The 25,856-nt window shown below is 42.8% G+C and overlaps 1 long non-coding RNA gene across 4 annotated transcripts; it reads left to right on the forward strand.

The window, feature by feature from the left end:
- Positions 1-13: 13 nt before the first annotated feature.
- Positions 14-7,198, forward strand: LOC126506134 (uncharacterized). 4 transcript variants are annotated; one of them, XR_007593123.1, is made up of 4 exons: positions 14-115; positions 1,109-1,149; positions 3,247-3,425; positions 6,645-7,198. It is a non-coding gene; the product is annotated as an uncharacterized lncRNA (long non-coding RNA). The 4 variants fall into 4 exon arrangements; XR_007593122.1 differs by having other exon boundaries at positions 25-115; positions 1,081-1,149; XR_007593121.1 differs by lacking the exon at positions 3,247-3,425 and having other exon boundaries at positions 17-115; positions 6,645-7,195.
- The last annotated feature ends 18,658 nt before the right edge of the window (positions 7,199-25,856 follow it).

Below are 25,856 nucleotides of genomic sequence, written 5' to 3' on the forward strand. Positions count from 1 at the left end.
GCGATGCGCTTCCGTTTCCGGGGTGGGGCTAGGGTCGCGGAGGCGGAAGTGACTCGGCGGGGCTCGGAAGCATGGGCTTTGGCGTTGCCTAGGGTTCACTGGGGCGAGCGATAAGGTGGGCGGTTCGAGTCTTTGGAGAAGATATTTTGAGTTTTGAACAGGGTGTGAGACTAGTCCAGGGCGCCCTGGGTTTCACTGTGTCGTCCAGGCCGGCCCCGAACCTCCCTCAATCTTCCGTAGGCCACGTCATCACACCAGGTGTTTCTCCTGTTAGGTCCAGCTGGCTTCGAAATCTGCGTAGCCAGGCTGCTTAATATTTTACTAGAAAAGTCGTTATTAATAAACGAAAGCAACTCTCTTCTTTGGGATGTTGTTTAAAAACTTAGCTTTTAAAATATGTAATCTGTAAGGGATATGCCTGGCACAGGCTTATCGAAAGGGAGCTATCCGAAGGTTTTTAGAAATAGGACATTGCCAGTAGTGGTAACGATTACCGGTGTCTTCTGATGCTACCCCACTACCGCTCTCCAGTCTTAACGCTGGCCCTTACTTTAAATTTATTCTCTCGCTTTTTAAAAGATTTAGTTCATGCACCGTATGCTTTTTTAAAAATGAGAAATAGGAGTAATTTGCTGTTAGGGTAGTTTATAGTTCGGCATGGTTTCTGAGTCTGCAGGTCGTTGCACGTTGCTTACCTTTGTTTCAGTTACCCGTTACAGCTGCCACGTCTTTGTGACAGTTAACTCCCCAACCCCACCCACACCTTGTTGCTGTAATTAACCCTCATGTGAACATTCTTAAGCTAACCCCCACGCCACTGTAATCAGCACACGTGAACATTCTTAATGCACGAATTCTGCTACTTACATGAGAAAGGTTTTCTAGCATGTAGCTTATGTCTAGGAGAAAAACTGTTAAGCTACTTTTTGGTTTTAATGTCTACACCTTTGATAATTGTAATATCTTGATCATCTCAGTTGAAAACTGTTGGTTATCTTTTTATTTTGACAGTTGTTCACATCTTCCCAGTTATTTTGTATTGTATAACCACTGATTTTTTTCCTGATTTTTTAATCCTAGGTAATGTGGAATTTTTATTTTCTTTTAGCAAGCAATCCTTGCGTTGGCATCACAGGCTCAGTCTTGCGTGTGAGTACTGGTTCTATATCAGTTGACTCCTCTGAGTATTGCTGTGCTTTAAAAAAAAACCATTTTTACATGTATGGGTGTTTCGTTTGCATGTATGTCTGTGTAACGCATGCATGCTGGGTGCCCTCAGGTCAGGAGTAGGCGTGAATCCCCTGGAACTGGAGTTCCAGAAGGTTCTGAGCTCAGAGCCGTCAGTACTCTGAACCACTCACCGAGCTGTCTCTTCAGCCGGTGCTGTGCTGTTCTCTTGAGTCTCCTGTACCTTAGCACTTGGGTTGTTTGGGTACCTTAGCAGTACTTTCAGCTGTAGTTTATTACATGAATCATTCCCATGCTGCTTTGATTTGTTCTGCACACATTCATATATGTGAGTGCATAACTTGAGTGAGTGTGAGTTCATACTAGATTTGGAGAACATGCTTTCCCATCCTTTTTTTTTTTTTTTTTTTTTTTAGATTTTGCTCACATACTCTGTCTTGCAGTGTAATTTTTTTTCTGGTCATTTTGTGAGAAATAAAAGATTTCCCTTGAAGTTTTGGCAGCTTGTCATAACCTATAGCATTTGACCAGGGTCCTAATATAAGGTGAAGTGGTGAGGGAAAAGAGAAAGGTGTGGGATTTTTTTTTTCTCCACACTTAAGACTACAGAGATTTTCTTTCCTTGCTTTTATACAGAAATACAATTTCTCCTATACTCTCACTCTTTGGATAGGAGGAGAGCTGTGAAACAGTTTAGTATTTCCTTACAAACTGGTAGCTCACAAATGTGTCTTTCCCCAGTTCATATGGCTAGAAAAAGAGAATTAATTATTACAGATTGTGCTATTACTACAGACTTACTAGCTGCCAAGTCAGCTACAAGAGAGAAAAGGAAATGAAGCAACTGTCAACGAACCCATACCACTAAGTTCCGGTCCTCTCTGCTGCTATTTGTCCATTTTTATTTCCTTCTTGGTGCCCTCAGATAAGGAAGGGCTTTGAGTATTTTATCCAGGTTTTCCTTGTGATCAATGGGAAAGAGAATTAACAGTGGGCCTGCCCCATCCTCTGTTACAAATTAAACCATAATGAGGTGCTAGTACCCGTCTATCAAAGTGAACAAAGGAAAGCTCAGGTAGTCCAGGGGTTAGGATGACTAGAGTTCCCATGGACTGCAGGCTGTGTGTTCCTTCACATGGTACCCAGGGTAGTAACAGTGAGATAGCATGAAGGTGGAGGACTTAACTCCACCTTGTACAGTGTACAGTGTTGCTAAGCTATGGTGTTCAGTCAGTTAGGTATAGTCAATGTGTTTTCAGCTTACAATTGGTTTGTTATATGATATTTTCAATCCAGTGAACTTTATGCAACCTCAGAACAAGTCAAGTAGCATTTTTTTTTCCTCTGGAAAATACTTGTCACACTCTACTAAAATCTGAACAAATGCATGCACTATGACCCTGAAACTCCTCAGGGTGTTCCCTAAGCCCTGCAAATATTTATACTGGAGATGCAAGTAACAGTGTTCATAACTTCATTATTCATGATGTTCCCAGTTGGAAGTTTTCTGCCGTTCTAATGGTAGCCAGAGTAAAGAAATAATCATACAGTTGTTTAGTGAACTACAACATGCAGCAGTAAGAGTGACATTGAAGCCACATTGAATACTGATTGTAACCCGAAATACAACATTGAACTGGTAAATCCAGACACAAAATGGAAAAGTCTACATCATTCCATTTATGTTAATTTCAGTAACTTCAGAGTTAGTCTCCCACAGTGCTTACCATCGAGAACTGGAGATAGTGACTGGGGCTAGTAAAATGGCATGCAGTTACTGGAATAAAGGAGGGAGTGTAGCTGGTAAGGCTCTGGGAGAGTCAAATCAGAAAAGTGGAGACGGATTTTTCTGCCCCTCCTGCCAGCTCCCAGATCACAACATGAGACCTTGTTAATTATAAGCGTTCACCCAATAGCTTAGGCTTGTAACTAACTAGCTCTTACAACGTAATTCATTTTTATCTATCTTTTTGTCTTGTGGCTTTATTACCTTTACTCTGTCCTGCCCGCGCTGCTTCCTTTTCATCTGGCTGGCGACTCCCCCCTTCGTCTTTCCAGTGTCCTGTGTGTCTGAAAATCCTGCCTAACTGTTGGCTGTTTAGCTTTCTATTAAACCAATGAGAACGACACATCTTCACAGTGTACAAAAGGATTACTCCACGACAGAAGAGTCCTTTACAGTGAGTCTGGGATAGAATAAGTACAGTTGAAGTGTATGTCTGCCATAACTGCAGCAGGTGAGTTCAAAGACCATAGGGGGCTTTTCAGGGAGGGCCATTCCTAGAGTAGAAAGTGAATTTCTTTGTATTAACATGAAAGAAAAACCCAACTACCCATTATTTTTATTATAATTTTTTGATTAGTAATTTTGTCCCATCTCCTGGGTACACTTGACCTATCATGGTCAAACATTCAGAGTGAATTATCCATGCAAGTTACTCATACATGAAGCTATACTTATTGATTGATAAATAATCATGCAGACAAGCAAATCTTGGTCCCTAAGAGGTTAATCAGGTATGGTGGACACATCTGAGATTGTGAACTTACATAATAAAAAAACCTGTCTTTACTCTGTTAGGGCTCTCTCTACTTGCCAAGAACCAACATCAGAATATATGCTTTAACCCCTGCCCCCAAAGCCAAACCAAAACAGACAAAAGAGCTGGGGAGGTGTGTTGTAAAAGGTAGTCTCGTGGAATGTTGAGGCAGAAGTATCCTCAGGTCTGAAAAGGGCTAAGAGAAGCTCCTGTGTTTCAATAACACATTCATCTAAGACAACTGTTTCCGTCTTTAGTTTACAGGATTCTCAGGCTGCACTACGATGCTTAGACCTGAGCAAGCAGGCTTTTAGCTTGTCCTGACCCCATGTGCGCTTTGGAAAACCTTCCTTGTAGAGATCCCGGTCTCCTGTGTCTTGGGCCACACTAAACTTGGTCCTGTGTGGCTCCTATGTCTTTCATTACCCATGGTGGTAGTGATGGGGCACTTAGGTTGTGAGGTTCTCCGGATGCTCTCTTGTGTATGGTTCCAGCAGAAGGTCCGTAAGCTCTGGGGCTGGCTTCTGTGAGGTGAACTAGCGACCTATGGCCATGGCAGGCCCTGGAGGGAGGCTTGATTAAAATTCCCACTGACCAGGGCAGAAGTTTTTTTTTTTTTTATTTGGTGGGATCATACAAGTTTGGACCACTGAAATGGTGCTGATTGACTGATTGATAAGTGATATATTAAGAGGAGCGTATAGTGGGCAGGCCACAATACACTTTCCGTGAAACACGATTAATAAAAACTCAGAGGCTGTAATCAGGGTTCAACCTGAAGATCCAAAAAGCAAAACAGCCAGCCACTGGCTCTTACCTCAACCTTAGTCCGAAATGGCAATCCTGCCTCCAGTAATCTCAGAAGCAGACTATGAGTGAAAGCTGTCTCCTCCCGTTTTACAGTCCTCTCTAGGTCTTAGATTAAAGGAGTGCACCACAGTTTCAATGGCAGACTAGTGTGGCTATTGGGATTAAAGGTGTGTGTCACATTGCCTGGTCTGTAAGGCTGACCAGTAAGGCTGTTTTACTCTCTGATCCTCAGGCAAGCTTTATTAAAATACAAATGATCTTTGGACCTGAAGTCACCTTTGTGAGGTTGTGTGGACTCTCCTCTTTCCCCAAGGGGAATACAGGTAGTCATAGATCCCTTTTAATTTGCCCCTGCTGCCATTATTTCTACATCCAGGGCTGCAAGTGGCATGCTGGGTAGCATTTTTTTTAATGGTTTTTCTTGTCTCTTCCCAGGGCTCTTCCTGACTGTGGTAGTGCACAATCAGCTTGCCCCTTTCAGCCATACCTTTTCTTGCTTTTAATTGACACAGTATCTCCCTGCTCTCCTAGGTGGTTGAAAGTCTTGTTTAAATGATGGGCATTGCTTACCTCAATGAGAAAGTGCTTCCTCACCTGCCTAGGGCCCCTCACCTGTCCTTACTGCTGGTAACTGTGGAGAGAGCCAGGCTCCCAGTTGGCACTGCAGTATTCAAATTCCAGGGTTGCCGTGAGGAAGGCCCAGAAGGGTCAGAAGACGATGTGGATGGAAGATGGACTGCCCTGTAAATGTAAATGCTACACATTCTATAAAGACCAACAATTATGTTTTCTTCCATTTTATGGTGACACTTGTGTTTGCGGTCCTCCTCCACAAGTTCCTTGACAGTGTTCTGGAGGCCACTGTAAAGTGGCTCACAGACTGCACAGTGGATGTTGTGGGGTATGTGTAGTGACTCAGTAGGCACCAAGCAGATGGCATCAGAGAACCCAAGAGGCAAAGCAGCCGTACTGTCTAACTAAGAGACTGTAAGAGGGTGTCACTGGATAACACTGTCACCATCTTCTCCTTGCAGTAAGAGCTGTGAGATTAACCAGGAATGGTATTTCCGACAAAAATATAAACAGGTTCCTTCTGGGAATGGGGAAAATTTTCATGTGTACTGACTCAATAAATAGAATAGCCAAGCAATGTGTTTTTCTTACCCCACACATTTATCAACGAGTTGGCACACCTCAAGTGGGCCCTGTAGCTTGTAATTACTTTTATAATCAAATTGTTGTTAGAGAGAGCTCCTCCCAATGTCTTGGATGTCCTCATAGTATTGCTGGGCAAGGCACTTCTGCTAAACAGTCTGCACTTCAGACCCCAGTGAGTATCTTCCCTGTAGCTATATTTCCAAAGGTTCTGCTTGCTCTGGTTGGTTTCTGTGTGCACCTGTGACCCAGTTGGTTATGGTATTCAGGGCCATGATAGCCTCTAGGCAGTGCCATTTGGGAAAAACTACACAGGGAGAGGTAGCTTGTTTTGTTTTAATTAATTGATCTTTGTGTTTGTGTGCTGAATAGCAACTTAACACAAAATTAGCTCAAAAATTTAATCTCAGTTTATGTGACTGAGAAGGTTGGGAGGGGCTTAGTTGGTTTTTCTGCTCAGTGTTTCACCGTGCCGCGATCAAGCCGGCTGCAGCAGCTGTGCTGGCGGCAAAGTCATGGATGAGCAGCTATCTCATGTGTTTGTGCCCCACATTGGGCACAAGGTGATGTGCTTATCTAATTATCCTTATCAATAAAAGACCAGGAGTCAGATATCAGGTAAGAACCCGAAAGATCAGAGAAGCAGCGGAGCAGCTCCCAGAGGCTTCCTACCTCTTCCATCCCTTCCTCTAAAAAGGGCAGAAATCTTCCCTAAGCCCTGCCTTAACTACTTCTTCAGGCCTCTAAAACCTCTGAGGTTAACCTTAGTCAGCTAGTGGCTAACTCTGCCCTCTGATTCAAAGCAAACTTTGTCAGAATGCAATCAAAACATCACACTACAGTGTAGATTTGTAGTTGCAATCCCAGCTGAAGCTTGGAGTCTTTTTCTGAGCTATTCTGGTTTTTGGTTTTGTAGAACTCTGAATACTGAGGTCATCGTTTTCTTTGCAGATTCTGGCCAGGGCTTTCTCGCAGCTCCTAGAGACGGACCTCAGCCGTGCATCATGTGGCCCTCTGAAAGCATGGAGCTTATTGCTCCGAAGCCAACAGGAGAGCTTCTCCCAATTCTGCTACTACTGCTGTTGCAGCTGCTTACAACAGCTATTATTGTTGCTAGAGTCTTATATTCAATGTGACATCATAGGCGAAATGATTCTATTCTGTTTGCTGTACTACATAACCTAATAAAAGAAGGGACATCCCGTTATACTAAGTGCGTCAGGAATCTTAAGAGCCATTTTTAGGTCTCACTAGCCATGGTTCTTGAATGGGTAACTGCTGTCAGCACATGAAATCCTTCTTAAACAGGTTGTCTGCCTTTTTTTGACATTCTTTTGGGAACAGCCACTAATTTATTAGTGTACTTAAAAAGTATGAATTTCCAATGTGAATCTACATCGACACTCATGTCTCACAGACTTCAAAGGGACATCTCTGAGCATGTTTTGTCATACTGAGTTTTCCTTACAATTTAAAATAAATGTACTCTAAGAAATGATTAAACAGTGTGTATTTAATATAATTTATAACTGACATTTCAGAAAGTCAGTGATAGGAGACTGGGATGCACTCACATGCACACATACTTCATAACCCTTCAACTTAACAGCGTTTTCTTATTCTGTAGGAATCATTGGTGGAATTTATTTGCCAGCTGGTGTTTCAGAGTCCTTTATAAATTAATTATAGTATTTACTAGCCGTGTGGAGGTGAAGAGATCTAATTAGGTCAAGGAGCCTGGCCCTGCTGGAGACCCAAAAGCAAAGCCGGCAAGGTGTCAGCTGCAGATCCCTGTTGTGCTCTCGTGAGTACATGTTTAGAGGTGGGTAGTGGAACAGCAGAAAGGATATGTAAAAGTTTATAATAAAAATAGTTTTGATGAAAATTATTGAAGCTCGGGCGATGGTGGCACACACCTTTAATCCCAGCACTCGGGAGGCAGAGGCAGGCAGATCTCTGTGAGTTCAAGACCAGCCTGGTCTACAGAGCTAGTTCCAGGACAGGCTCCAAAGCCACAGAGAAACCCTGTCTCGAAAAACCAAAATAAATAAATAAATAGAAAATTATTGAAGCTGTCCATCAGTAAATGAACAAACAGACAAAATTCGAAAACCTTTTCGCTGACCAAAGCCTTCTCAGGTGTTCTATTACAGTGTAAGAACTGGATGTACAATGTTAAACGCATAGCCATGAATTTATTCCCTTGGTCAGTGAACAAAGCTGGTTGTGGTAGGTAAAGAGGATTGTATCACAGTCTCCTAAAGGAGCACAAAGGTGGCAAACACGTCTGTATAAGCATGAGAGAACTGGATTTTAGGCAGACTTAAGGGTAGGGGAGGTAAAAGCATTGATGTTACTCCATCACAAGTGTCAGAACTTAATCAGACAAACTTTAAAGGGTTGGGAAAGGAGCGAGGTCACAAGAACACAGAGCAGGAGTGAGCCTGGGGTGCTGATCCTGGAGGCATTGCCTGGTTGCTGAGCCTTTTCCCACAGTTCCCATGCTCTTCCTCTATTCATTCTCTCTCTCTCTCTCTCTCTCTCTCTCTCTCTCTCTCTCTCTCTCTCTCTCTCTCTCTATGAGAGACCTTTGAGAAAACTCATTCATAGTGATGTAAATAACCTAGTTTAGTATTTACATTCTTATAAGGGATTTCCAAGTTACCAGAAATAAAACCTCAAAATCAAAACCCTCAAAATTTACTGGGGCCTGTCGTCAATATAAATGAACGGCCAAGGGCCCGATTAAGACACTGGGGAGTGAGGGGGACTGTGACAGACTATTTGAGGACATGAAAACCTGAAAACAAATGCTGTTTCACCTGAAGCAAAAGTGCCTGCTAGATGATTATATCAGGCTAGTAGTTGCCCCTGTATCTTGCCTTTAAAGTTATGTTTCTAATTTTGTGGTAAAGAAACAGATCCAAGAAGAGGAGACAGTGTGTCAAGCCCTGCACACAATATTTTTCCTTCACCTGATCTGTTGCGGGGAGGTTCTGGCCAGCATCCCCCCAGCTCACTGTCTCACAGGCCCCCAGTGTCTGGCCCACCTTCCTGTCTATTACTGCTATTTGTTTTTCGTTTGCTGTAACCTGAGAGCATCAGAACAGATATGGAGACTTTTTACAGACAGAAACTACAGGAAATAGATGAACTAACTGTAGGGGTTCACACCATCAGCGCTCTCCAGCTTCTTGTCTGTGAGGAGCTGTGTGGTCAGCTCCCGTTGAGACCCTGCCTGCTCTAGCATCTCCAGGCAGTTCACACTTCTTTAGCCTCAGGCACAGTTTTGGATTTCGGGGCCCATGAAGCACAGTCAGAATATCTAGTCCCCTAATGAGGAAGAGGAAAATTAGCTTCTCCATAGGCCATTCACTTTCTTTCCTAGAAGGGCACCCTAGGGAAAAGAAAAGCAAGCTGATAGCCTGGTTGAATCCTTTGGTCAACAGAAAACCAGCTAAATGGAAAAATAGTTTTAAAAAGGAGGTTTTTATCTTGTTTTTCTTTTTTCTTTTCTTTTTTATTTTCAAGACAGGGTTTCTCTGTGGCTTTGGAGCCTGTCCTGGAACTAGCTCTTGTAGACCAGGCTGGTCTCGAACTCGCAGAGATCCGCCTGCCTCTGCCTCCCGAGTGCTGGGATTAAAGGCATGCGCCACCACCGCCCAGCCTTGTCTTGTTTTTCTAACACCATCCTGAAGGGGTCCCCTGGAGCAAGGATTAGTGGATTTCTGAATTTAGCTTTGCATAAGTCAGGTCTGCTCACTGGATGTTCTAGTCACACGGACCAAGTTTGAGTATTTTCTTTTTGTACAGGATTCTGCAACTTGGGACCACAAGTTCTGATTAATATTACAATGGCATTTTATATTGGCTGCACCGAGAGAGTCTAAGGACTTAGGACTTAGTAGCCTGCTAGGCAGGAATGGCTCTCAGGTGATTCTGTGATCTGAAGACTATATATATCGTAAATATTTCCTGAAACAGTGGGCACATATCAGATCTAATTCACACATAACCATTATTGAATTTTAAACAAGATTGCAGGCATTATAGTAATATTTTAAGCATCTTACTCTATCTACTTATGAAGGAATATTCTGCCTTATTCTTTTGCTAGATTTACTTTATGTGTGAACTTATTTGGGACTGTGCGACCAGGTCATAGGGTGTTTTATAAATTTGTCTTTGATTTAGGAAGCAAAACTCTAACAACTACTTTTAAAAAATATTTTAATTGTCTATGTGTGTATCTCCAGTTCCTCATAGACAGGGAATGAGTTTTATGTCCATAATTGGAACATAGTTGGTGCTCAATACTTTTGAAACACAAAAAGAGAAGAATTTTTTTAACCATTACTGACATGTACAAATCTTTCTGTACAGCCAAGGTTTCCTTCACTGTCTTCCAAATGTGCATAATTATTTTACTTGGTATGAAGCAAGCTGAAACATTTGCAGCAGTGAGCTGGCTCGCTCACACTGTCCCATAGTTTGGTCAGTGATGAAAATCCTGGCACTTTGGATCTAGAGAGCTCGTTCTGCCTCCTGATAGCCTTGCAGCCACAGCCTCCTTGCCTGGCTACAGGAGTGGATAAACCCTGTTCTCAGTAGTGAGAACTGTCTGTAGAACTGTTTGCTGGGGATCATCTAGACACAGTCAAGTAACAGCCAGGTAAGTGCCTGTTCTGTGGTCACAGTCATTGTTATTTCTAGACCTCATGCTCATCAAAGTGAAATGGAGACAATACTCTTTAAGTGTGTGGATTTTAAATGAGTAATTCTCGTGAAATGCCTGGCAGCAACACACTATTAACAATTTTAATAACCAAAATAGGAGTGTTGAATATTTAGTATAGCACACGCTCAGTAATAACCCCTGTAATATTTGTGTTAACAGGTAGACATCTGTACCAATCTGTTTGGATTCTAACCCATTGTTTGAGTGACTGATCCTGATCAGGTTATATAATGTCTCAGGATCATATGTAATAAAAAGAGAATAATGATAGCATCCGCTTCCTAATGTGGTTTGAGGTTTCATTGCCAAGGTCCCTCTAAAGTAATAAAGGCAACAGCAGGCGAACAGCACACAGCCAATAAACCTGAGCTGCCGGTACCTCTCTCAGCGTCAGCCCCTGCCAGTGGAGAAAGTGATTACGTCTGCTTGTCCGGGCTGAAGTGTGGTAGAATCTGATGGTGCTCATGGAAATAGCTAGTCAGTGGTGGGCACCCGATAAATGCTGGCTTTCTTTTCCTGTTTTTGATTCAGTAGACAACACAGAAGTTTATGATGCTTTGGGGTTACAGTATGAATGCCAACCTCATCTGTGTGTGATTACAGGACAGAAAAGACAGATGGAATTTTACCAGTGACAAGTATTAAACACTGTTCACTCAATGGACTATTTCATTGTCTGGTTTTCTTCTCAAAGTGGCTTCATCAGGAATATCCAGTAATTCTTAATTCTTTTGATTCTGGTCACAGATAGGGTGATTTACTCTCTGCAAAGAAAGATGGAGAAATAGGTTATTTTTCAAGTTTTTGGTGGCAAACCTTGACTCACAGCCTGCAGGAGCTGCAGGAAGGTGCTGTCAATCACAGGGTAGTCAGGGAGCTCAGGACTCATTACTTCTGGTTTACTTCCAAGACTTACACCCGCAGCTTCCTAATGAGCATGCCCTTTGGAGACAGCTGGCACTCTGCAAGGTGCACGCCTCGCTGAGCTGCTTCTTGTTTCAACTAACTTGTCTTCATGGCTCTGTTGGTCAAAGTCTTAAATGATGTGAGAGCCTTTGCTAAGGCTATAATTGGCTGAAACAGTTTTTAACTGGTCTACAGGAGCACACACTGATGGACCTGGTCTTCAGAAGCACACATTGCTGGACAAAGAATGGCAGGATTCGGGATAGTGTTAACAAAGAGCTTGGGGGGCGGGGGGATCTTCAAGGCGTTCATTGAAGAGAGAAGTTTATAGCAGATAATAAGATGTGATAGGCAAGAAGTCCAGCAGGTGGCAGCTTAGTAACATATAATCACAGGTCGTTGTGGGTGTTCAGGACTTTAGAAAAATCTCAAACTATGTATCTTAAACAGTGCGTATTTATTGTAAGTTTGTGTGTGTGTGTAAAAGTTAGCACATACCATCTCTGCCTATGATCTATGCTAGTTTAGAAAATCAGAATTGTCATGAGAAGTAACCCAGCTGAAGGGACATTGACATTTTCTGGGATTTTCTACTGTATTTAAACTAACATTCCATTATTTTGAAGCACATATATGCATTTTCCATGCTCAAAAAGATGGCTGACTTGAAATCATTTCTCAAGTAAAATGACATTGCAACCAACAATTGATCACTTTGAGAACTTGTCTGTAATTTTAGTACTTCACACATATTTTCTTTTAACAGTTAAGGTATTCAGGAAACTAAGGGATACAGCGAAAGAAGCTGAGACGCTTAGGGCAGCAAAATGAGAAGGCAGCTTTCCCAACAAGTTTTGGATATATAAAAAAGAAAGGCCAGCTATTCTTAAGATACAAACTCCAGAACTTGGCTTCTTCTTATGTGCATTTACCACAATATCTGGGTATTGAGAACATCCTGATTCCAGAGCAGAACCCCATAGTGCCTGCCGAGACAGCATTAGATCACCACACATTGCGGTTGTTTAACTGAGCTTATGTTACAGCCTTTGCCAACAAACCTGCACTGCATTTTACCGGGTGCCAAGGCCTGATAGAGTCCTCACACAAGTAAGGTGTTGGAAGTGCTGTGGCTTTGACATGAACTGGGTTTATATTTTGAGAGCCATCAAACAGGGCTTGTGTGCTTATACTTTTATAATAAAATTAAAGTCCGTCTATGGAAGGCCATTTTAAAATACATCACAGCATTTTAAGTGTGTAGGTCTCATGACATTCGTTCCAATTTCCTGGTGACAGATACTTCAGAGTTCCCTAGGAGATGTGTGGTTCTGGGTACTCATGTGTCACTCTAGGTGACCCAGGTTCAGAACAACATCACCATTGTTCTGCTTTCGAGGCTCAGCTACTGCACATAGTTCAGCTCTGTTTAATTGAAAAGGGTAAAATTCACAAAGTCTAGTTTATTTAAGTTAATATGACAGAGGAGGTTAGTATGACCACTAAATGCTATTCTGCTAATTTAATCAGCCTGACCCACATAATCCTACAGAAGAGACTTCCATCCATTTTCAGGATGATCATAGAATTTGGGGTTTGGGAGTGATGGTGGTTTTAATAAGAATGGCCCCCAAGGCTCATCTATCCATCACCATGGAATGATAGTGGAGAAAGACAGATGTTAGAATGGGTTTTTAGAAACTGAAATGACAAATCTTGATGGTCAGTTGCCAGGGAAAGGCAAAAATTATGGAGAAAAGTCAAGATAAATTTAGCTAGATCTAGGCCACATAATTAATATTGAAGTTTAGATAGGTGTTTACTGGATCATGTTCAAAAGTTTCTGAAAATCATAACACGAGGCTCTCCAAAGTCATTGCCAGTGGAAATGCTGTGAACTTTTGTGTCCTCAGACCATATGCTTGGTTCTAATCCCCGCACAATGGTGTTTAGAGATGAACCGTTGAGGAGGTAATTAGGTTTGGATGTTGTCATGGGTTCTCACGAGGGGATTAGTGTCTTTACAAGAAGAGGCCAGACAGACAGCTTTCCCTCTAACATGTCAGGATCCAGCAAGGAGGCGGCTGCCAAAAGCAAGCCCTCGCCAGAACTGGAATGAACTCGTACAGTAACCCTGCATTTCCAGCCTCCAGAACTGAAGTCATGAGATGTGTGTTATTTGGTCACAACAGGCTAAAGAGACTAGAATTATCAAACTGTTAAGGACTCATGAAGGCCATACAATCTCTGAATGATTCTGAAATCTAACCTCTTCATTGTTCTGCGTTTAGTTTGTGTCTGGTCCAGGGAATACAGGAGGAAAAGCACATTTTCCAGGGAGGATAATGTGTTCTTTAACATCTTGAGGCTGAAGGACCTTGTGGGTTAGGCAGTAGATATATTCAGAAGCGAGCTGGAAATAACAATCCAGTTTTGAATTTCAGGAAATAAACAGAGGTCAGAAAGTTAAGGTGTAAGAGATAGTGAACAAAGTCAGAATAGCGACCCTGAAGGCCCAGGAAGTAGACTTAAAGTGAGAAGAGAAGGGAAGGAAATTGTTCTGAAAATTCCTGAGGCTGTGCAGCAGGAGGGGTCAGTGGAGGATACTGAGAGGGAACACGAAGATGGGAGGAAAACTCCCTGTAACTGTGGCACGCATCCACACAATCCTGGGAAGAGTTGTGTTCTCTCCTGTGACCACATGTTGAGCAGAAACTTGGACCAGGATCTTAACTGTCTGCTGTTTCTGTAGGAGCCTTATTATACCCGAAATTTCTCATCTACAGCCTCTCTTCACACTGAGTTTCCCTCCACATAGATCGTGTAGTCATTTGAGGCAAGCTCACACCTCTTCCGTGATCCTCCAACCCTCCCATGAACTCCTGGGCGATATGTGAGCCAGTTTCTCTCCCGCCATCTTCATGTCTCTGTGAAAGCTCAGCTTATGGAATGTGTTTGGAATTCCCGTGGCCGAGCACGTATCTCTTCCGCTTGCCCACCGACTTCATTCACAACATACTTTAGTTGCTTTATTGATGTCCTGTCACTCAACCATGCCCCCCATCAAACATCTCACAGTCAAGAAGGAAGCATGCGTCCGTGTGTGATTAGTAAAACAATGGTGGCATATTACAGGTGCGGTGATGAAGGAAGTTGGAGCGATTCTACCTGAGTTAAAATGGGAACCGTATTGTTTAGAAGTTTACGGTTTAAATTCTGATCCTCAGAGCAGGCATTGGGTACGGATAGAGCAGGTCTCACTGTCGAGGGCCTGTGCTGTCTTTATTCTGCCCAGCCTCTCCTGTGCTCTTAGAAAAATTTATCAGCCCATTCCCTCTGTGGACATGCAATCTCATCACGTCTTCAGCTTTGTGCTTTGTAGATCATTTTTCTACCTCACCGAGACAGTCAGTGTTACACACTTTTACATCTCTGCCTCAAGGTCGTTTGCTCGCATGGCCTTGCTGACCTCATCACTGTGACAAGGTGGACCTGACCTCCCACCTCCTCTGAGGTGACTTGCAGCTCTCATCATCATTATCTTCTGCTCTTCTGACACAGTCACTCTGCTTTCTTGACTTTTGCTCCTGTCCCCAAACTTCTACCCCTGGCTAGATGTTGCTCAGAAATTATGCCATTTATTATATGCTCGGTTTCTGTCTTTTTACAGGTTTCCTTCCCCTTCAAAGCATGTGAAAGTATTCTCTATCCCAGATACATCCGTGTTCTTTCATACCCTTTGCCTATTCCTCCTTCGTTCATGTTTACTCCTTAACAGCCTGGCGCTTGACTTCAGATCTTGACTGAACAGTAACTGCTCAACGCACACACTACACATGTGTGTGTGTCTGATTTTCTAGTTATGTGTTTGTTCTCTCATTTCCATACTGGGGTAGAGCTTTACTGTCCATCTTACTTGTAGTGGAAGGTGGAGTACAAATCCAGTCACAAGGAACCTGCCCTTAGAGCAGTGGGAATTGGCTTGGCCATACTCACATGAGGGGTGAGGCCGACAAGATGCCTTTCAAAGCTCAATTGCATTTTCTTGACATTTGATTTTCAGAGCCTGTGCCGTATCATGGGTCAGTGAGTTGAATATCCCTGTCTCCCTCTTTGCTTACGGCTGCTTCTTGTGGTATAGGCTCACTTAGGGAGTTGAACCATGCATGCAAATCATCATTATTTTATGACCTGTGTGAAACATGGTGCTTAGTTGGCTCAGGGGAATCAAAGACTTTAGAGTCTAGACTTTCCCTTACGATAGACAGATTTCTAAAACAGAAACTTGGCACAGAGGAAGGGATGGGAGGTTTTTTTTATGGATTGTAGAGATGAATATTTTTATAGGTGAAACGGGGAATTCCTTGCACACACACATAAAATATATTTCTGATATTTCTAAAGGTATTTGTCATTACTTTTTAAATTTTTCTGTGTCTGAGTGCTTGTCTGGATGCATGTCTGTGCACTACCTGTGTGCCTGGTACCAGAAGAGGAGTTAGATCCCTGGCACTGGAGTTAAAAGTGGTTGTGAGCCACCATGTGGATGTTAGGAGCGAACCTTGGTTGTTCGGAAGAGCAGCAAAGCTCCTCACTGCTGAACTGTCTCTCCAAACCCTGTTTCGGATATTTTTAAATCAAGTATGCAATCCATTGTTACGGCTGAGAATGTTCTAAAATCCTGACTGTTGTGCTATTGTTATTAAAGGAAAATACAGTCTACAAATCAGGACAGCAATCCACAGGATTTGTTTTCTCTGGTAAATCTCATATTAGAGTGTTGTTTAACTGCAGTCTACCCATAGAAACACTAAACTCATGGGGAGTTTGAAAGCTAGCTACTGACTGGCCCTCACCATGTGTGACTTTCATCTTGTAGCCTGTGAGCTCATTTAACAGGAGAGGGGCTGGGATCTCAGTCTCCCCGCCCCTTTGGGAACTTGTTCTCTAACACTGACATTCACTACAGCCAACCTGACGCTAAGATGAACCATTATCCCACAACACTGCCGTGCCTTCCATTCTCCTCACACCCCAGAGCCTGGCTGATGCTCCCTTTGGGTCGAACGTGCACACATAAAGCACTTCATCAACAATTCTCTGCATTTTCTGTTAAATTGTGCTTACTCTTCTTACAGGAATTTTCCCCTAGGTACTTTTTTTTTTTTCAAATAATACATAAAGTATTTGAGGTAAACTAAAACTTTATAATAGGAAACTTTGTGACTATAAAAACTGAAAAAAGAATATTGAAACACTTTGGAAAAATTATAAAGCAAAAAAACTAGTCTAAATATTAAAATCAAAATCTCCAAGAGCCAGTGCTCCTTAAGTGGGGCTTCTTTGGTGTCTGCTCTACAAAGTAGCTATTTTACCATCAGAATTATAATAAAGCAGAGGAGCTGGGGAGCTGGTTCTGATGGTAAAGAAGATCTGAGTTCAAATCCCTCACATCTGCATGAAGAGTTGAGCTGCTCACCTGTCATCCCACAATAGAAGGAGGCAGAAACAGAAAAGTCCCTGGAGCTTGTTGGTCAGCAAGAATAGACAGTCAGTGAGCTTCAGACTTGGGGAGAGACTATGCCTCAAAAATAAAGTGCAGAAACAATTGAGAAAGTTAAACTGACCTAATAAATTAAAAAATTCCTAAATTATGTTCCTTGGAAGTTTTATCTTTTAAACACCACACCACACACACACACATACACACACACACACACACACACACACACACACACACACTGAATTTTAGTTATTTTCATACCGTTTCCCTCTCTCATACCGCCTTCTGCTGTAACTTACCTTTTCCTCAAGAACTCACCCCCCCCCATTTCATGTCTTTTTGGTGTATGTGACCCACTGAGTTTAATTATGTTTCATTCATTCACTAATTAGCTTAATTAGGGTTGTCTGCATGAGCGTGGTTGGGAGGCTTTTACCCGAGCATGGGCAACTTTGCAGTGGCTCTACCACTGAGGAAAGTTACATCGTTTCCCTCAGATGCCATTAATTGCCAGCTGTCCTCCTTGCTGGTGCTCTCTCTCCTTCTGCTCCTGATTTGGACCTTGAGATTTCAGTCCGGTGCTCCAATGTGGGTCTCTGTCTCTGTCTCCTTTCATCGCCTGATGAAGGTTAATATTCAGGAGGATGCCTATATGTTTTTCTTTGGGTTCTCCTTCTTATTTAGCTTCTCTAAGAACCCGAATTATAGGCTCAATGTCCTTTATTTATGGCGAGAAACCAAATATGAGTGAGTACATCCCATGTTCCTCTTTTTGGGTCTGGCTTACCTCACTCAGGATAGTGTTTTCTATTTCCATCCATTTGCCTGCAAACTTCAAGAAGTCCTTGTTTTTTACTGCTGAGTAGTACTCTAATATGTATATATTCCATACTTTCTTCATCCATTCTTCAATTGAAGGGCATCTAGGTTGTTTCCAGGTTCTGGCTATTACAAACAATGCTGCTATGAACACAGTAGAGCATATACTTTTGTTGTATGATAAGGCCTCTCTTGGGTATATTCCCAAGAGTGGTATTGCTGGGTCCAGGGGTAGGTTGATCCCGAATTTCCTGAGAAACCTCCACACTGCTTTCCAAAGTGGTTGCACAAGTTTGCATTCCCACCAGCAATGGATGAGTGTACCCCTTTCTCCACAACCTCTCCAGCAAAGGCTATCATTGGTGTTTTTGATTTTAGCCATTCTGACAGGTGTAAGATGGTATCTTAAAGTTGTCTTGATTTGCATTTCCCTGATTGCTAAGGAAGTTGAGCATGACCTTAGGTGTCTTTTGGCCATTTGAACTTCTTCTGTTGAGAGATCTCTGTTCAGCTCAGTCCCCCATTTTATAATTGGGTTGATTAGCTGTCTGCATTCGTTTACGCCGTTACAGAGATCAAGCAGCCATGGCATCTCAAGTTGCTGGAAGCCTAGGCACCTCCTCTCCTATTAAGGCTGGACCAGACAACCCTGTAGGAGTGGGTCCCAAAAGCAGTCAGTAGAGTCAGAAAGAGACCCTGCTTCTAGTTTTGGAGTTCCATAAGAAGACCAAACTACAAAGCTGTAACATGTACGGAGAGCCTATGTCAGTCTTAGGGTGACATCTTTAAGGGTCTTAGACAGTTTTGTGGGGGGTCTTTGCCAATTTGTCCTTGCACTCTTCTTCAGCCCAAGGGCACCGATGACGTCTGCTTATATTTTATAGTTATTCCCTTATCGTAGCTGACAATTTGTTGTGCGAAGCTTTCCTTGTTTGTCTCTCAGCATGGCTTGTTTCCAGACTGGATCTAGGCTGACAGATTTGGTGTCAGGCTTCCAAATGTATGACTGGGATCAGTGTCCTCCTGGCTTTGTCTCCCTTGGGTTGTAGCCAGCTTAGCCAAACTCCTTTCATGTGGTTTCATATTTATTTTATGATTTTGATGAGGTCAACATTCCTTTTTCACAGAAGGCACAAATTCAAATTCCAGCAGTTTGCCTTGGGTTCCATGCACACCACACACTCACAGTGTGAGTGAGGACTGGAATTCTTCCTCTCTGCTGATCTGGACTCTGTGAGAACCACATTTCAGGGCATGTTACTTACAACACACGGCTTCTAACATCGGATTTTACATCAATTTTACAACAGAGCTTTACTGTTGCAAGTGGCATTAACTTACCCTAAATCAAAGAGAATTTACTGGTTCATGACCCGGAGAAATCCACAGGTGAACCTGGATTTTGTGTGCTGTTTGATTCTGAGCTCAGATGATATCCGGAGGCTCCCCAGGGCTGCCCATCTTCCCATGCTGACTTTCCACATGAACACAAAGGACAGAATGGCTCCAGGCTTCTGAGCTTCAGGCACAAAGCAGTCAAGCCAGAGTTTCCCTTTTCCTGAAGTAGAAGTCTCAAGGGTTGCTATCGTAAGGTCTGAGTTAGGAGGTCAGTTGGGATGCTGTTATGGTCAGCTCCTAAGAATAATGTGGCAATAGACTAGCTAATCAGAGGTACTAGGAATGGTGGAGTTGAGGTATTAATTCTGTAGCATGTGTCTCCAAGCAGCAAGATTGTCAGTGAGCAAAGTGTGAAGTTGATGCAGTTATCACGCTCATACTTAGGTAGCGGTCGGGATAAAATCTTAGTGGACCTGTGAGAAGGTGGAGGAATTTCACTGAGGCTGTTTTGATTCTGAAAGACACTACTTGACTTATTAAGCCACTTACCAGCCTAGTGTTTGAATTTTTGACCCTCGTTATCTTCCGAGACTAATTTTCACTATTAGTGTTGGAAGATCATTCTTGGAACATGTGGGGTCTTTCTGGGAAGGAAGACCTAGGGCAGTAATGGGCAGTTAAACCTCCTCTTCCTCAGTGAACTCGGTCTGAAGAGAAGCCTTGCAGTTACCCAGACCTGACAGTCATGGTGTTACCATGCTACCCAGACTCACCTGGTCTGGGAGTTCGGGGAGCCTCAGTTATATAGTTGTGAACGTGATTCTGGTCTGGGTGTTTTCTTATTACACCGACATGAACTGTGTTTTCTCCTGTTTTCAAAGAGCACTCACTGTTCAGAGGCAAGTGCAGAGGGGGGCACAGATCTGCCCCGGGACCAGCACCCACCTTACCTGAATCACATCGCAGCCCAGGTGTGTTATTGCTCTGGCTGATTTATTTGTAGACACTCCTGGGTTGCCTGTCTAGAGGAGCCTATGCAATTATCCTGTGGCCTCATGTGCATTTCAGCACAGCCTTTCAGATAGAGGCTTGGTTTAATATCTTTAGTGATATTTCATCTGCCACTGTATCTGGAAAAGTATGACGACTCATTAAACTGTTTATATTGCTTCTTCCAATGGGATGGCTTTGACAAATGCTTCATCTTAAATTTGTTCTTTCCAGGACTGTGACTGTGCTTTCATAGCTCACGGGTGACACTAACAAGAAACAGAATTAATAGTATCTTATATTTCCAGCTACTTTAAAATTTACAAAGCACTTTTTACATCCATTATCCTCCATTGCTTCATGAGTGAGGTGTTATTACTTTGTTTCACAGATCAAGAAATGCAGGCTCAAGGACATACACAGTGTCACAGCTACTGGCTTGTGGAGATCAAATCCGATTTCCTCCTGTGAGGCTCAGTGCCATTTGGCAGTGACTCTGCCGTGATTGTCTTTCGTATCTGGCTGCCGATTTCCCTATTATCCTTCCACTGTTAATCAGAAAAACATCCTTGCCAGGTGAGGATTACGTGTATATTGAGTACATAGCATTTGACAACAACAGCAATTCTCAGAATTAACAGGTTAATTTACTAACCGAACGCAGCCACACGTTCATCTTCTTGCGTAAACTGTGCCTCTTACTGTCTTTCCGTTTGCCTCGGTAATCCTTGGACAGTGTCAGCGTAAGTCTCTGGGCAGTCGGGTTTGGCCAGTGTGACTGGACACCTGTCACGGCTCCTACATGGTACTGATAAGAGTGGTTCCCATGGCCTGACTATGTCATTCGAGAGTTGGCTTTCATCCTAGTCTAAGAATAAAGGCAACACACATGCAACAGTTTTGCTCAGTCCTCTTTTTGGAAATAGAGTCTTCTCTCTGATCACAGTTTCCCCTCCGCCCACTCCTCCAAGCCCTCCCCGCCTCCCCTCACTCCGGGATCTACTCGGTATCCATGTAACTTCAGAAAAGAGCAGGCCTCCACGAGACAACAGTGAAGCATGGCGAAACAAAATACAACCAGAGAAGGGATTAACTTGGTAATAGAGTCACAGGCTCGGAGTAGAGAAGCATTTCAAGGCGGTCCTGCTCTCCTTGGCGTGGGATCCTCTCTATCTTCCATGGAGTAGTAGCCAGCGTCTCTGCTGTGCTCTCTGAGAACAGTCCCTCGTCCCACTCAGTAGCCCTCACTTATGTTTCATTTCTGGCAGCATTGCGTGGTTCTCTCTGCTGCCTGAGGCTCAGTGTGAAAGCCAGTCGAGGTCCTGCCGCACCAGCAGAGAGGGTGCTGATGAGCCCTGTGCTGGATGGGGCACAGCAGTCGGCTTTCTCCCCCGAGAGACTTCGCCTCTATTTCCTGCCTTCATGTTCTTTAAATGAATTGCCCTGGCTCTTCTTAGTACCAAACCGAGTCTCCATCAATTCTGTGCACGACAATCAACTAGGGAATGTTTTCAGAATGAGAATTTTCAGACGCACCCTCCTGAAGCGTAGTTTAGCCGCACAGGGTGGTACACGAAGCCAAATGACAGCACATTTCAGGGGGCCACGGATGCAGGCAGAGTCCACGCTGGACTGAAAACTCATGTTCAGATGCTAGAACTCAGCTGAGGGTGGAGAGGATTACCCAGTGACTCCCAAAGGTGTGAACCTCAATTCCTCCCCTCATTCAGCAAGGCACCCACAGACATTAATATATACACTGTGAGCACGGGGGTGATAATGTCCCCAAGACTGAGGCAGAGAAATCACATTTGGATTCCTAAGTCTCGTGTACGGCAGGCGTTTTCAACAGCCTTAAAAATAAATGGACGAGTGCCTACGCTGTATGTCTCTATGTTCCACATTCCTCCAAAGTTTACAGTCTGGAAGTTTTTTTTATTATAGGCATGTTCCTTCCTACTGGTTAAAAACAAAAGTAAAAGCAAAACCAGTAGTTTCCGCTCTAGTTGGTTGGGTTTAGAAAAATAATAATATTGAGTCACGCCAATGTACCGATTTGAAGGAAGAAGTTCTGAGTTTTACTTCTCACTTGGCTCACAGATATACACAGATGCAGTAGGGCACCTGCAGGGCTGGGGAGGACGTGAAGAGGTTCAGAAGCATCATTTTGGAGAGTGCAGGAAAACAGGTTTATGTGAAATTAGTCTCAAACTTCATGATTTTAAAGGTTATTTTAATATAAATATCTGATCTTAAATTTGAAGATCCCTTCTATTGACCTCTACAATTTCTCACTCTAAACTTAGATAATTATAAAATGTACAGTCTATGCAATTCCTAGCACAAAATTTTATCTTTTGAAAAGAGTCTGTTTAGGATTAATCAAAGTCCAGATTAAAACACTTCAACGGATTCATCTGTTAACAGGCCTTGTATATTCCCTCTGCCTAAAAGTCCTTTAGGGATCTTTGCCTTCCTGCTGTAGAAAATATATGCCCATGCAAAGGAAATTAAACTCTGTGACCATGAAAATGTAGACGCTAACATTTCCTCTGAATTATAACTTCAGTATACTTAAATAACACACAATCTAAACCACCTAAATACTTTTGAATTCAGATAAACATAAAAGTGTATTTCAAACATCCATCCATTGCTCTGACAGTCGGGCTATTTTTGTTCAATAAACATACGCCTCTGAATATCACTTATTGCTAGAAGGAGACAATGACAGCATCAATCTATCCCACTTCTCGGATATAAGATCCGAGAAGATGCATTTCCATAAATAAGTAGCTAGGAGTGGAGCATCGGTTTAGCAGAACCACTCAAGCCGTTGAGCTCCTTCCAAGTTCCATGCCCACAATCACATCACTATCTATCATCAAAATTATTTTTAATGATCTACCAGCTGTCAGCTCAATTAGGACTTCTTTCAACTTTATTAAAGACAAAGAACTGAAACAATTTCAGAGCCATTATTCAGTTATTAGAGTCGTTTTCTTTCTCCGCACAGTTCCAATATTTTGAGCCGTACTACTGTTTGCAGCTAGAGGTTTTCCCACTTGCTGTCAACATCCATTAGTAAAGTGGCCAAGGGTACGATACACTCCACCCCTCCCCCCTTTTAAGTGTGACAAAGACAGGAGCAGCCAGCATGAGTAGGCTCAGGAACACATCTTAAGTTCATAATGCAGAAGTTATATTTTTGAAATCACTCACACATCCATAGTGTACAGATTGCAGTGTGAAATATGCTGGTCTGAGTACAGCCCCTTAGAAGATAGTCATTACTCATATGTGAAAACAGAGACAATTGGGAGCCTGTAGACTCAAGATCTCCTTTCCCAGGCTCCTCAGCATGCACTGTTGCAAGTAAAACCTGTCCTTCCTTGCTTTGGACTTGGGTGTAGGCTGTGTCTGTGATGTTGAATGGCTGGCTCATGAGGCTAGGCCATTAAAGGGAAGTTCTGTCTGGTCTTGGAGACATACTGCACAAAAGCCAACCTGCTCTTTTAAGTAATACTTTTCCTCCCACTCCTTTTGTATCGACACTCCCTTCCCCCTCACCAATTAAAGGTCTCCTTTCCCCCCTTTCTTCTTCCTATCACTTAAATCCTGGTATCCCCCCCTCTATTGTTCTTCCCATTGTCCTTTTTTACTTGCCTGGTTTCTTCTGTTCTTCCAGGCCATATACTCACATCTGAAGATTTGGAGCTAGGAGCTCCAGATGGGAGAGAACATGCTACACGTGGCTTTATGGTTCTAGGTGTCCCTACTCAATATGATGGGTTTTAGTCCCATTCATTTACCTGCAAAGTTCATGATTTTGTTTTTCTTTACTGCTGAATAGTATTCCATAGTGTGTTGGCGGAGGCTGCTCATTTGTTTCCTGGCTGCCCAGACCTGAAATAATCCCTCAGAAACACCATTAATTAAAATATCACTTGGACAATCACTTAAGTGTATTGCTAGCTAGTTGTTATATATTTTCTATTATTTTATATTTTACTATGAGTCTCGTGGCCTACAGGCAAGGTTCAGGATGTCTTTCTCCTTTGGTGGCTACATGGCAGCTCACTGACTCTGCCTTATTTCTCCCAGCATTCAGTTCTGTTTTCCCACCTAGAGAGAGCTCTATTCTGCCCTATCACAAGCCAAAGCAACTTCTTTATTCATTAACCAATAAAAGGAACACATATACAGAAGGACTTCCCACATCAATAGTGTATATGTACCACATTTTCTTTATCCATTTCTTGGTTTTAGGACACTTGGATTGTTCCCATTTCCTAGACATCCAATGAACATGGTCGATCAGGTATTCTAAATCATTGGGTATGTGCCATGGAATGGTAATAGCTGGATCAGACAGTACATTTATTTTTAACTTTTTGAGAATTCTCTACACTGATTTCCATAGTGGCTGCACCAGTTCCAATCCCATTAACAGCAAATGAGGGTTCTATTATCTCAACATCCTCTTCAGCCTTTGTTGCTGGTTGTTTTGCTGCTCCTAGACATTCTGGTTAATCTTAAAGTTCTGATTGCACTTTTCCAATTGCTAAGGACAGTGAAATATTTTTATATATTTATTGACCAATTTTTTTGAGAAGTCTCTGTTTAGACCCCAGGATTATTTTTTTAATTAATCAATTTATTTTCTAAAAAAACACTTTTTCATTTTACATACCAATTCCAGTTTCCACTTCCTCCCTTCCTCCCAACCCCCTCCACTTTCCCTCACAACCTACCCCACATCCTCTCCCCAGGGAGGGTAAGTCTTCCAATGGGGACTCACCAAAGTCTAGCACATTGCTTTTGAGCCAGGACCAAGGCCCTCCCCACTATATCTAGGCTGAGCAAGGTACTCATCCAAAAAGACTTGGTTCCAAAAGTCAGTACAAGCAGTAGAGATAAATCCTGGCCTCACTTCCAGTGGCCCCCCAGTCTGCCCCAGCCATGCAACTGTCACCCACATTCAATGGGCCTAGTTTGGTTCCCCTACTGTCAGACTAGAGTCGGTAAATTCCCATTAGCTCAGGTGAGCTGCTTCAGGGAGCATCTTTTTTATGAGTCTTTACAGTCTGAACATTAATCTTCTATGGGTGATACGTAGCTGATAAGATTGTCACCTGTCCTGTGGGCTTCCTCTTCACCCTGTTGATTGTTTCCCTAGCTGTGCCTCAGATTTTTAGTTTTACGAAGTTCCCATTTGTCAGTTTCTGGCCTTAATTCCTAGGCAAATGAAACCCCATTCGGAAGGTACATCTGTTTCTTGAAGGGTATTACCTATGTTTTCTTCTAGAATTTTCACATTTAGGTCTTTGATCAATTTGGAGTGCGCTTTTGTGCAAAGTGACAGATACTAGTCAAATTTAATTGACTCTATGTTCACAACTTAATTAAAATGCAGCCAGGGATACAGCTTTATATTAGAAATATTTTTTCCTTAGAATTCAGAAAGCCTTTTCTCTTAGCTTTTTTCAGCTTTATATACTACAGTCTAGGAAAGCCAAGATTAAGGAACTGTGGGTGTATCCGTGGGACAGTGTCACGATTGTTAACTGATTTAGGTGGACCCAGCCTGCTGTGGGTGTCAACATTACTATGGGTAGTCCTGGCCTGTAGACGGAAGCTAGCTATACATGAGGCTTTGAGGGAGCCGATAAGTAGCATTCCTTCATGGTTCCTGCTCGAGTTCCCTGGATGAACTATGACCTGACGTGTAAGTCAAATCAGCCCTTGCATCCTGTAGGCAGCTTTTGCTCACGGTGTTTCCACAGCAACAGGATGAAGCCAGGACACCCTGCTTCGCTAGGTTCTGCCGTCTCTTCCTGCAGTTGTTCAGCCTGACGCTCACTTGGAT

This window comes from Alexandromys fortis, unplaced genomic scaffold (assembly GCF_014885135.2).
Source record: "Alexandromys fortis isolate MF-2015 unplaced genomic scaffold, M_Fortis_MF-2015_v1.1 scaffold_68, whole genome shotgun sequence".
Taxonomy (NCBI): domain Eukaryota; kingdom Metazoa; phylum Chordata; class Mammalia; order Rodentia; family Cricetidae; genus Alexandromys; species Alexandromys fortis.